General features: G+C 41.9%; 1 protein-coding gene across 3 annotated transcripts in view; it reads right to left on the bottom strand.

Moving 5' to 3' along the window:
• Positions 1 to 14141, bottom strand: part of PDE9A (phosphodiesterase 9A) — a 187661-nt gene that overhangs the window by 78802 nt on the left and 94718 nt on the right. The window lies entirely within an intron of this gene.

The raw sequence follows: 14141 nt of genomic DNA, 5'->3' as shown, positions 1-14141 counted from the left end.
CCCCCCCCAAAAGCCAGAACCCAAGATCACTCGGATCTAAGGGATAGGCAGAAGGAAGGTCCCAGGACCCATCCCCCCCAACCCAGAGTGCTGAGTCCGAGGCAGCAGCGGGAACCTAAGAGCCAGCAAAAGGATCCCAGGGCCGGCTATTCAGAAGGCCACATCCTGAAAACAAACTGAGCCAGTCACGGGGGCACCCAGACAGCCGGGAAACAGAGAGAGACAGAGGGGAGCCTATAGCCCCCTGGCTGGATCCTTCCATCCAGGGAAGTCTCAGGGAAGGTCTCTGCTTTAAGACACACTCAATCCAACCCAGGGGAAGTTAATCCTATCAGGAGCCCTCAGAGCTCTGAGGAAGCCTTGGCCCCTCCCCCCTCAGAGTGCAGGCCTCTCTGGCCCACAAAGGCTCTGAGATACCTCAGGGACAGTGCAAAGCCAGGCTCAGAGTGTGGGAGTAAGGCAACGAAGAAGCGTCGGGAGGGAACTGAGAGCAGCAACATCCACGAACGAACAATTTGCCTGGGGCAAAAGCCTCTGAACACCAGACAGAGATAAGAAAAGCTAGACCTCCCCACTCAGATAGAGATGGAAAACAGCACAGAAAAGCCTCAACACTCCAAGAAAAGCAAGAAGAAGGGGGCGACTTTGGACACATTTTATGAAGCAAAAATACAAAATACAGAGGAGATAGAAGAGGAAACATAAGCAAATGCTCAGAAACCTTCCAAAGGAAATGGAAACTCTCCACAAACCCATGAAGAATTTGAATCGGAAATGATCAAAAGATGGAAGCCTTCTGGGAGGAAAATTGGGAAATAATGCAAAAGAAATTCACTCATCTACAAAACCAGTTTGACCAAACTGAAAAGGAAAACCAGGCTTTAAAAGTCAGAATCAGCCAACTGGAAGAAAACGAGCAAGAATTAATAAAGCAAAGCCAAAAGACCAAGAAATTAGAAGAGAACATAAAATATCTCACTGACAAGGTCATAGACTTGGAAAATAGAGGGAGAAGAGACAATTTAAGAATAATTGAACTACCAGAAAAGCCAGAAATAAACAGCAAACTCGACATCGTAATACAAGAGATAATCAAAGAAAATTGCCCAGAGATTCTAGAACAAGGGGGCAATACAGCCACTGAAAGAGCTCACAGAATACCCTCTACACTAAATCTCCAAAAGACAACTCCCAGGAATGTAATTGCCAAATTCCAAAGCTTTCAAACAAAAGAAAAAATCCTACAAGAAGCCAGAAAAAGGCAATTTAGATATAAAGGAATGCCAATCAGGGTCACACAAGATCTTGCAAGTTCCACTCTGAATGACCGTAAGGCATGGAACATGATTTTCAGAAAGTCAAGAGAGCTGGGTCTTCAACCAAGAATCAGCTATCCAGCAAAACTGACTATATACTTCCAAGGGAAAGTATGGGCATTCAACAAAATAGAAGATTTCCAAGTTTTTGCAAAGAAAAGACCAGAGCTTTGTGGAAAGTTCGATATCAAAAAACAAAGAGCATGGAATACCTGAAAAGGTAAATATGAAGGAAAGGGAAAAGGAGAAAAATGTTATCTTTTTCTTTTATTCAAACTCTCTTCTAAAAGGACTATATTTATATCAATCTATGTATATTAATATGTGGGGAAAATGTAATGTGTAAATAGGGGGAAAAGAAAGACCAAATAGAATAATCTTTCTCACACAAAGATTCACATGGGAAGGGGAGGGGAAGAAAACTCCTATAAGAAGGAGAGGAAGAGAGTTTTTACTTAAACCTCACTCTCAAGGAAATCAACTCTGAGAGGGAAGAACATCCAGATCCATTGGGATCTCGAATTCTATCTTACCCAACAAGGGTAGGGAGAAGGGAAAACCAAGGGGGATAAGGGGGTAAGGGAACATAAAAAAGGGAGGGAAGAAGAGGGGGATGAGGGAGGGAACAAAAAGGGAGGGGCTAGAAAGGGAAATATATCAAGGGAGGGGACAAGGGGGACTGATTTAAAATAAATCACTGGATTAAAAAGTTAGAGCTGAAGAAGAAAGGTTAGAATTAGGGAAGGATATCAAAATGCCAGGGAGTCCACAAGTGATAATCATAACTTTGAATGTGAATGGGATGAACTCACCCATAAAACGTAGATGAATAGCAGAATGGATTAGAATCCAAAAGCTTACCATATGTTGTCTTCAAGAAACACACATGAGGTGGGTAGACACCCAAAAGGTCAGAATTAAAGGATGGAGTAAGACCTTCTGGGCCTCAACTGACAGAAAGAAGGCAGGAGTTACAATCATGATATCTGATAAAGCCAAAGCAAAAATAGACCTGATTAAAAGGGATAGGGAAGGTAATTACATTCTGTTAAAAGGGACTTTAGATAATGAGGAAATATCACTAATCAACATGTATGCACCAAATAATATAGCACCCAAATTTCTAATGGAGAAACTAGGAGAATTGAAGGAAGAAATAGACAGTAAAACCATATTAGTGGGAGACTTGAACCAACCATTATCAAATTTAGATAAATCAAATAAAAAAATAAACAAGAAAGAGGTAAAAGAGGTGAATGAAATCTTAGAAAAATTAGAATTAATAGACATAAGGAGAAAAATAAATAGGGACAAAAAGGAATACACCTTCTTCTCAGCACCACATGGCACATTCACAAAGATTGACCATACACTAGGTCACAGAAACATGGCATACAAATGCAGAAAAGCAGAAATAATGCAGTCTTTTCAGATCACAAGGCAATAAAAATAACGATCAATAATGGTATGTGGAAAACTATGGAGGAGCTGGCTTTTGTGAGATTTAAAATGGTTGAGGTCTTAAACTGTAGTGATTAAAATAGTGGAAGATATAAATTGTGATAGATATAAGAGAGGGTGAGTAAATTTGACCGGAGAAATATGTTTCACTACAGTGTCTTGGGTTTTAAAATCAAATATAAGGTGGTCGCCAGGGAAATATTCCCAATTATTCAACTACTCAAGTCAATTGGGTTTTATAGAGATTTTAATTAACAATACAATGAGTAATCAAAGAACGAGAGAGAGAGAGAGAGAGAAAGAGAGAGAGCTCCTACCCCAGAGGGACAGAGCCCCTCAGAGGAGCTCCTCAAGGAACTCTCCTTCAGAATGAGAGTCAGAAAACGAGATCTCCTCAATGAGATCCAAGCTCTTATTTTTAAGGGCAAAAATCTCCTCTGTCACCTCCCCGAGGTCCTTACATCTACCAATCACTGTAGATGTTTCTAAATGACCGCCCATTTTGAATTCACAGCTGAGTAGTTTTAATCTCTTTAGTAAGTCAGGAAAAAATGCTGCTGTATTGACAAATTTCATTAAGAAAAAACCTCTGAATAAGTTATCACCCTTTTAGGTTTAAGTAGTTTACAAGTTGCCCCACCTTTATAGGTACTTAGTATCCCATTGTATCAATTCTAAAACAGTCATGACTCAAAGAACTTCCTGTCCCTTCCATAAACATGGATCAAAGTACTTTCATTGTTTAGAAGCAGTTTTCTGTCCTAAAGCAGTCTTAAGTAGGGTGGAGCAGGGACACTCCCATAGCTAGGAGCCCCCACACTCAAGCAGAGTTCTCACCATCTGCTAGGGAATTTTTTTAAGTAGAAGATTCCCCAATGGGGGAAACCCCTAACATTCATAAGTCTGAGAAATTTTGAGGTTTACACTTCCAAAGTAGAAGTAACTGAAAATTTTGATAGGAAATGACCATTCCCCATTGGAATTGGTGAGGGAGAAGAGAAAGTCTACCTAAGTTGTCTAGAGGCTCTCAAAAATGAAAATCTAGAGGCACAATAAGAAACAATGCTGATGAGGAATAAAGGGGAGTTACTTAAAGACAACCCATTTGACAATTTAGATTTTTTAAATGATGTAAACACAAGAGAGCCCAGTGGGTAAAGTGGCAGGCCTGGAGTCAGGAGGACCTGGGTTCAAATTTGACCTCAACTACTTCCTAATTGTGTGTCTCTGGGCAAGTTACTTAAACCTGATTGCCTAGTCCTTCCCCTACTTTTGTCTTAGAATTTATACTAACACAGAAAAAAAGGGTTTAAAATTTTTTTTCCATTACTATGGACCCTTACCTTCTGTCTTAGAATCAATACTGTGTATTGGTTCCAAGGCGAAAGAGTGGTAAGGACTTGGCAAAAGTGACCAGGGTCACACAATTAGGAAGTATCTGAGGTCACATTTGAACCCAGGAGCTCCTGTTTCTAGGCCTGGCTCTCAATCCATTGAGCCACCCAGCTACCCCTGGAAGGTAAGGTTTTTTAAAAATTTATTTATTATTTATTATATTATATATTATATTTATTTTTATTTTATAAATTATTTTATTATTATTTAAAGAAAAAGACACAAACACAAGATAGAATCAAGGCTGAATAATGGAAGATCAATCTAAATGTAAAGTACTCTCCTGTAGGAAGAATGCTAAAGTTCAGAATAAGATGAAGCTGGCAAGGGAGACCCAGCACAATAACCCACAAAAGGGGATTAAAAATATATCAGAAATTACATACCATCTGTTGAAAGTTAGGGGCCATTCCAGGGAACACGTGGCAGAGCATCCCTGGAAACGTCTGAGGCTCCCAGGAACATGTATGGAACTGCTAACGGTCTTATGCTTTGGGATGTTGAAGCAACTCTCTCACTGGCTTTTGAACAGGAAGAACTGCTGACTTGGTGGCTCTTTAAAGCCCTTTCTCCTGGACTTCTTATTTGCCAAGCCCAACACGAGTCTTTGGGCTTCCTCCAGGAAAGGAGGGGATGAGAAGATGCCCTTTCCCACGCCGGGGAGCAGAGTAGTTATGGGTGGGTACAAGGTTGCTGCCTTTTCTACTTGGTGTTTCCTTCCCTGGACATACAAACCACATCCAAAGATGGCTCAGTCCAGCCTTAGAGGCTCTCTTTTGAATCTGAGAGGCTGAGTGATCAACAGTCAGAGCGGACACGTGGTTAGGAATTTCTGCAACCCAGGCAGGGGATGAGATTGAGTACTGCTCTGGCTTGCCCAAAGACACAGACTGGGGGGGGAATTTTGATGGTGGAGAAATGAGGTGAGGTATGAAAAGCTGATTTAGTGATATCCCAAACTCCTTTGTGCTTTGATCATTTAAAATGTCAGCCTCTTAGGAGAGCGGAAGAGTTTTTCTTTCAATGTGCACTTTTACGGTAAACTTCTCTCTTTTTCACAAACTCCCAGAAAGAATTGCCTAAACTTGCTGTTTCTACTCTCAATTCATTGCAATTTAGCTCCACACTCCACCTGTGCTCCTTTCTGTTTTCATCCTTTTGGATCTCTTCGTAGCTTGGACACTGCTAGACTGGTGACCTCATCCCTCCTCTACTCACCCCCCTCAGTGGACATTCTTTTCTCTCTCAACTTTTCCCATTACTGTGCATTCTTTCTCGCTTTCCTTCTCCGGATCGGAATATGTGTCCTGCCTGTAAACCAAGATACTGTTTTCGTGACCCTTCACTTTATGTCATCTTGTCTCTGCATTTCATTGGCTTCCAGTGCATTTAATGATCTTCAAATCGACATATCAGGTTTCTGTCTCTCTCCTGAATGTTGGTCCCAGCATTGGTCATTTCCACTTGGATTTTCTACGCGTCTCAATTTTAACATGGCCAAAATCGTATGCATAGTTTGCACCCATAAATCTGTCCCTACTTTAAGCCTCTCTGGTGAGGACATGCTGTCTTTCCAGTCTCGTGGCTCTGTAATCTTGGAATCACACTCAGTTCTTAACTGTCCCTTACATTCGTCCAGCCATCAATTCTCGTCAGATATACAGCATTTCTTCTATTAATCCACTCACCACTCACCACTCACCTTCATCACGTCTCCCTTGGACAAAAGCAATTAGCCTTCCTTCTTCTGGCATTCTGTTTTTTCAGTTTCTCCCTGTCTGCTGGCTGCTTTCTCACTCCCTGCAAGCAGGCCTTCCTTTCCCCCATTCTCAAAACAAAGATGACAAGTCCTCATGTGTCCCTGCTAGCCATCCCTTCCTCTCCTTCCTATCATTCGTGGTGAAATTCCTTGAGAAACCCGTCTACCACAGGAGTTCCCATTTCCTCTCACTCTTCTCTCTACAGCGGCTTCTGATTTAATTAGAGAACTGAAACTGGACTCCCAAAGTTACTAATGATGTCTTCTGTGTCAAATTTAATGAGATCTCTTTTTTTTCAGTCTTCCTCCTTCCTAACCTTTCTGCAGTCTTTGCCAGCGGCTCATCCTTTCCCTCGTCGATGCCCCAGTCTCTCTAGTTTTCTGGGACGCTACTCTTTCCTGGTTCCCTTCTTATGACCATTTTTCCTCAGTCTTCTTTGTTGGATTTTCATCCAGGCTAAATCTACAAACTGTGGGTGTTCCACAGGGCCCTCTTTTCTCCCTCTCTACGATTTCACTTGGTGATATCATGAACTCTCAGATTCAATGATCACGTCTATGAGGATGATTCCCAGATCTATTTATTCAGACCCCAAATCCCTATTGACCTCCAGTCTCGTATTTCCAGCTCTCTATGGGATGGCGCATCCTAGAGACGTATCAAATGTGTCCTGTTCAAAATTGAACTCCTCTTTTCTCCTAAAATATTCCTTCTTCATAGCTGTTGTGAGTACCACGGCCAGGCACCCAGGCTCATTGCTTTGGCATCATTCTTGTTTTCTAACACTCTCAACCTGTTATCCAATTTGTGGTCAAGACCTACAGATTTACCTTTATAAAACTGAACTCATTATCTGTCCCCAAACTGTCCCCTCTTTCTAAATGTTCCTTTCCCCCGTGAAGGCACCACCATTATTCCGGTCACCCAGGCTCACTGCCTAGGGACTTCCTTAACTTCTTACTTGCACTGAATCCTGGCCACGGCCAATCTGTTGATAAGGCTTTTAGATTTTTCCTTTATAAAATCTCTCACGTCTGCTCTTTACTGTCTCTTGACACAGTTAGTACAACGGAGCAGCCTCCCATCCCCTCACAACTGAACTATTGGAATACCCATGACGGGTGACAGTCTCCTTGCCATAAATCTCTCCCCTTTCAAGTCCATACTTCATTCAGTCGTCAAAGTAGTGTCACTCCTCTACTCAATAAACTCCTGAGGCTCCCTGTTACCTGTAGGAGCAAAAAAAATCCTACGTGGTGTCCAAACCCTTTACAATCTGCCCTTCCAGGCTTTTTAGAGCCTATAACCCTCTCTTCCTACGTACTCTGCAATCCCTGTGCCGTTTCTTGAACAAGATAATGCATCTTCTGACTCTGGGTATTTTACTAGTCACATCCCATGTTTGGAATGACTTGGAAGGATGTTTCAGCACCGCCTCAGCTTGCTGATCACTTGCATGAACATGGTTAGGATGAAGAACACCACAATTACATTTTTCCATTTTATACAGTTGAGTGTGCAGTAATAAAACCATTTGCTTTAATAGTTTTGATCTTATAAATAACAGCCACTTAGATTTAGAGACATCCCCAAATAACCAGTGCTCTTAGGTATATAAGATCCTGCTGTTCTTAGAGAAATCTGCATAACAGGGGCAGTAGTACGCCAACTCCAAACTTTATTACAGCCCCCTGGGAGCACCTCCAGGAAGAAGCATGGCACCAACAACAAGATGGCGCACGTAGCCTCTAAGAGCCATACAACCGTACTGGCTATCTCATAGGAATACCCTGGGAATGACATGGTGAAGTGCATTCTCTGTAAAAGTTCCAACCACTTTGATATTTCAATGTTTCTTAAAGAAAAAACAACAGCTGCTTCAGTTTTACTAGACTGCTGGCTTGAGGGACGGCTCCCCCAGCAGGACAGCCTCAACATTCCACAGTCCACCCAGGAAGATTCCGAGCAGTTTGGTCCCTCCCAACTGGTGTCACCAAAGTACTCCCAACAGGCTTCAAACCTTCCTGTAGGCCCCAACAGACAACCAGGACCCACAGTACGTTTAACACCAAAATCTTTGATTTTACAAGGTTCATACCATCTGGCTTCGCCAAAGTGTTACAGGGCAGGGGTATTTGGGAGATGGGATTAGATGGGATTCACTGAATTACTTTGGGCCAGGATCCAGGTTTCTCCAATGTGAAAGGGTGAAAAGACCTAACAGACAGGTCTGGGACCAGTACACGGATAGCCAAAGTCACAGTAACTGGGAAGTGCATTTTATTTCCAAAGGGAGGGGTTAAGAGGGAAAGGGAAATTTTACTAGCTAAGCACCCCCAAATCTAAAGCCTTCTCATGAAGGATCTTCAGAGAGTTCATTTCCTCCTCTAATCTCCCTGTCCTGGCTAAGCTGTAAAAGCCCAGGCCCCGTTCTATGTATCCTGCACTAAAATCCTCTCTTGGTTGTGACTGGAGATGCTGGTCTAGAACAGATCAGGCAGGGATCCAGGGAAAAGGTCCCACGTTCAGATGGACTCAGACCTCTGGTTATTGACAGCCTGATGTTGATACAGGATAGTGACAGGCTCTTAAGATCTTCCAGGACACACAGCCCAAGGACAGCAACACAGGCAGCAATAAGGATAGGGTCAAACTCTCAAGACTCAGCATCCACTCCCCCCAGGTTCAAATCCAGAGAGAGCCAGACTCCCCAACAGTCTCTGATTTTTCAGCTTAACCCAACACTGCAGCATTCCAGAATCTTTCCCTGCTGGTCTCATGCCTCTGTCTTTTGCAAACCTTCATTTTCCTCCTAAACTTATCCATTCCTTATAACACTGCAGATTTCTCTGACTTCCTTCAAGTTTTAGCTAAAATTTCATCTTCTTTTTTCTGTTTTATTTTAATAACAAATTTCCACTAAAATCCATCTTATAAGGAAGTTTATTTCTATTCCCCCTTATACCAGTGCCTTCTTTCTGTGGATTATTTCCAGTGTATGCTCTATAGAGTTTATTTGTACATAGCTGTTTGTTTGCTTGTTGTTTCCTACCTTCGATAGCATGGTCTGTATCTTAAACTTTCCCTAGCACTTAGCACATACTTTATTTACTGACATTTCCCACACAGCTCCCAAAATAATCTTCCCAAAGCATAAAATGAATTATGCCCATTCCCTTGTTCAAGAATCTCTGGTGCTTCTTTATTGTTTTAGGGCAAAATACAAACTCTTCTGCTTGCTGTTTGGCAAATCTTTGCCATTTGAACAGTCTGCCTTGCTAAGACTTCCCTCTACACAATCCAAATGCCAACCAAACAAGTTTATTTGTTATTTCCTGAACTTATCTCCATCTCTGCCTCCAGGCCTCTGAATTTTTAAAAAAATTCTTCCCTTTTCCCAGGCACCTTGGCTCACAACCGAGGCACTATCCTTAACTCTACTTTCATTCAACCCCAAGGATGGAATGGAAATAAATGGAAAAGAAGAGAAGCTTGATCTGAACAGATTTGGTTCGTCCATGGTCCTGGAGAATAAGAAGGGTTTTAGGCAGCAGAAGATATACAGGAAAAGTGAATTTAAACAGCTTAGGTTCATGACTAAATAGAACAAAGGTTTGCCATTTCTTAATCAGATGCAGTACTATCGAGGGTGACTAGGTGGCTCAGTGGGTTGAGAATCAGGTCTAGAGACTGGAGATCCTGGGTTCGAATCTTGTCTCAGCCACTCACTCCCTAGCTGTGTTATCCTGGGCAAGTCACTTAAGCTCAATGGACCAGCCCTTACTTCTCTTCTTTGGAACCCATACACAGTATTATTGATCTTAAGACAGAAAGTAAAGGTTTTACACAAAAGATTCAATATCATAGATCTCGAAGGAAGATAGAGAATGGCTCTGTGCCAGTCTAAACCACGTCAAAGATAGAGTTCTTCTTCTGTTCTCTTTGTGGTCATTGGTTAGTTCAGTTCTCTTCACGTAGAGTTTCTTTAGGAAGCACTAGCCTCTGGAGCGTGTGCTGGGCCAGACACGGAATACACACAGGCAAAACAGAAACAGGGCTCGGCTCTCGCTGACTTTACATAGAGGAGCCAGAAAGTAGGGAATGGAGGTACGTGTATGTAAACACAGAACATAGACAAAGTACTGTCGAGAAGGAGAGAAGGCTAGTAACCAGAACGACCAGAAATGACGGATATAGAAAGAAAGTATCCCTTTGTCGGTGTTTGGGAGGAAATTAGGGCTTCTTTGTAAGGTGAGAGAAGATGAGGCAAGAAAGCATCCTCGGCCAGGGATTGTGCATATTGAAAATGCATGGTGTGTTAAAGACTGTGAGAGAATGAGACTGCAGAAAGCCAGGAGAAACCGAGACAATGAATGGAAGCTTGGAGATCCCCGTCCATCAAGGAAGAATTCCAGGGGAGAATGTGACGTGGGGAAGGCAGTTAAACAGGAGCACACAAACTGCTTCTAGGGACTCTCTTTCCTGACACTCAAAGGAAGGAGAGCTCAGGAGTTTTCTGTCTGTGACCTGCTGATGTTCTCTCTGAATCCCTGGCAATTGACTCTGAAGACCTTTGAAATCCTGTTAACCACATCCCTCTTATCAGACTATATAACTTAGTTACTCAATTTAAGATTTGCTCTAGGGTAGGGAATTCCTAAATCCTCTCACCTATCCAACCCCTCTTTCCCCTCCTTCCTTAAAATAAACCCTTGTGGGGGCAGCTGGGTGGCTCAGTGGATTGAGAGCCAGGCCCAGAGATGGGAGGTCCTGGGTTCAAATGTGACCTCAGATACGTCCCAGCTGTGTGACCCTGGGCAAGTCACTTAACCCCCACTGCTCAGCCCTTACCATTCTTCTGCCTTGGAACCAATATACAATATTGATTCTAAGGTGGAAGGTGAGGGTTTACGAAAAAATAAAATAAAATAAACCCTTGTTCCAACAACTTTTGAGAGTGAATTATCTATCAGATACTCAGGTGACTTACTCAGTCTGAATCCCAGTTTGACTCCAACTGAAGAGACTAACTGAAGTGGGAGGGAGAGGGAGGAGGGAGACAGAGTCTGATTCCACATGAACTCATTGGTCTGTAGGCTTGCCCAGCAACCTTACATTGCCATAATCCATCTAAAGAAACAACCACCTGATACAATGGAGGCAAAGGATAAAATATTCTGTATGAAGAAAACCTACTGGCCATTTCAACTGGAGAGAATATGGGAAAGGAGATAAGACTAAAAAGTAGGTAGGAATTAGACTGTGAAGGGCTTTAAATGCCAGTCCGAGGAGTTCTCGTTTATCTTAGAGGCAATAGGGAGCTATTAAACATTGTTTTAGTAAGGAAGTGACAATAGTGTCACTGGCTAGTCCTTTCTCAGATGGGTCACCTGGTACTTTAGGTCTATTACTGGAATGAATTGAAACTCTCATAGTTAATTCAATAGTTAACAAAAATAGAGTTACTAAGTCATGACAGAGAAAGGATAACAAGTAAAAATACAGGATTAGTAATGGCTCCCTTCCTCTTCGTGTGGAAATGTCATATTAGCAGTGCAGGGTGTGGTGACTAGTTAGCAGTCGTGCTATTTCTCAAATCTGAAGGGCCTTAACTTTGCAGTAGAAAGTCAGTCTCCTTCCTTCCTTCCTTCCTTCCTTCCTTCCTTCCTTCCTTCCTTCCTTCCTTCCTTCCTTCCTACTCTTCCTTCCTTCCTTCCTTCCTTTCCTTCCCTTCCTTCCTTCCTTCCTTCCTTCCTTCCTTCCTTCCTTCCTTCCTTCCTTCCTTCCTTCCTTCCTTCCTTCCTTCCTTCCTTCCTTCCTTCCTTCCTTCCTTCCTTCCTTCCTTCCTTCCTTCCTTCCTTCCTTCCTTCCCTTCTCTTCCTTCCTTCCTTCCTTCCTTCCTTCCTTCCTTCCTTCCTTCCTTCCTTCCTTCCTTCCTTCCTTCCTTCCTTCCTTCCTTCCTTCCTTCCTTCCTTCCTTCCTTCCTTCCTTCCTTCCTTCCTTCCTTCCTTCCTTCCTTCCTTCCTTCCTTCCCTTCTCTTCCTTCCCTTCTCTTCCTTCCTTCCTTCTTCCCTTCCTTCCTTCCTTCCTTCCTTCCTTCCTTCCTTCCTTCCTTCCTTCCTTCCTTCCATTAGGAAACAATGACCTCATGACAACATGGTCTTGAGACTATCAGGAAATTATGTCAATAGCTGCATCGCTTGAGTCTTAGTCCTCTGGGCTAGGACATTTTGGGGATAGCTCCCTTGATTTTTAGGGAAAGAACTGGCCTACATTAAGTTGGAGAGAGTACTTGGGAAACCTGTGTAGATATTGATCCTATAACACACGGTAATGTCTTCATTGTTTTAGGAATATCAATCTGGCTTCTGTATAAATGATGTTTTAGAGAAGGGAAAGATTGCAAGCAGCTATAGAGTAATTTGGAGGCTAGAGTAATTGGAGATGGGAGTAGAAGTAGGGATTGAGAAAGATATTGCCAGGGTAGAATCAACAAGATTTGGCAATTGATTGGATATAAAGACGAGGGAAGAGAATTATGAATTAAACTTAAAAATCATTAGTTTTGATTTAGATGGCATAACTTTGAGTTTATACAAATATTTAGCTCTCCACTTTTCTTTGAACTCAGGATATTTAACTAAATATTAAATATCAAGAAAACCTGGAAACGAAAATGCAACTAAATATATTCTTAAAATTACAATAGTAAGAAGTACGCTTTAAAAAAAAATGGGAACAGCCATACCACTGATGGGTTTGTACCCCAAAGAGATAATAGGGGAAAATGCACATACAAAATATTCATAGCTGTGTTCTTTGTGGTGGCAAAAAAATTGGAAAATGAGGGGATGTTCCTCAATTAGGGAATGGCTGAACACACTGTGGTATATGTTGGTGATGGAATACTATTGTGCTGAAAGGAATAATAAAGTGGAGGAATTCCATGGAGACTGGAACAACCTCCAGGAAGTGATGCAGAGTGAGAAGAGCAGAACCAGGAAAACATTGTACACAGAGACCAATACACTGAGGTACAGTCAACTGTAATGGACTTCTTTACTAGCAGCAATGCAATGATCCAGGACAATCCTGAGGGACTTATGAGAAAGTGCACTATCCACATCCAGAGAAAGAACTGTGGGAGTAGAAATGCAGAAGAAAAAAACATATGATTGATCATATGGTTCGATTGGGGATATGACTGGGGATGTTGACTTTAAATGATCATTCTTATTACAAATAGTAATAATATGGTAATAGGCTTTGAACAATGATACATGTAAAGCCCATTGGAATTGCTCATTGGCTCTGGGAAGGGGTAGGGGAGGGAAAGAACATGAATCATGTAACCATGGAAAAATATTCTTAATTAATTAATTAATTAAAAATAAAAGAAAATTAAAAAAAACAATGGGAGCAATTTTTCTGGATTCAATAGAGTCCTGGATTTTGAGGATCTTGGTTTAGATCTTGACATTTGCTAACTTCTTAGCCTCACTGAAATCACTTCACTTTTCTGGGCCTCAGTTTGCTCACCTTTAAAAGTGAGAGGTTTGAATTAGATGACCTGTAAATATCCTTCTAGTTATAAATCTCTTCTTCTTTGATCATAGATGGGACTACACTTAGGAGAGATGTGAGAATTTATCAAACTTTTAAAGCACACGAGGAGGTGCGTCAACAGTGGCAGAAGCAGTTTTAGGAGAATTTAGTCCAGAGACATAAAATCAATCAGACAACTGGTCAGAAAGAGATTCCTGGGATCCCTTTGCTGGTCCTTGGTGTAGTTGACTCTGACTGACAACTCTTATTACCTATTTGTAGTATTGGGTTTTGGTTTCAGGGCAGAAAGGAATGTTTCTTATCTGTCACAAGGGAGCAAGGGGCCTGGTCACCATTTCAAGGAGAGGAAGATAAGAGCTTGTAGTTGAAGGGAAATGGGGTTATGATCTCAGTTTCAAGGCTGAGGGGAGTGCTAGCAATTATGGCTGCAGGGGTCTAGGGGACCCTTTTTGGTAAAGACAAAAGCACAGATGTGGAAAGCAGGGACCACACACATCTCTTTCTGCATCATAGTTGCACTGAAAACTTGATGATCCCCCCAGAACTAGCTTTGAAAATAACATCAAGAAAAAATCTAAAGCTTGGAAAAGGGCTTTGCCACTATAAAAATAAATTAGCAAGCTATAAAATAAAATATTTAGAT

Source organism: Monodelphis domestica, chromosome 4, assembly GCF_027887165.1.
Source record: "Monodelphis domestica isolate mMonDom1 chromosome 4, mMonDom1.pri, whole genome shotgun sequence".
Taxonomy (NCBI): Eukaryota; Metazoa; Chordata; class Mammalia; order Didelphimorphia; family Didelphidae; genus Monodelphis; species Monodelphis domestica.
The sequence above is the reverse complement of the archived record's forward strand: the minus strand, read 5'-3'. Positions and strand labels throughout refer to the sequence as shown.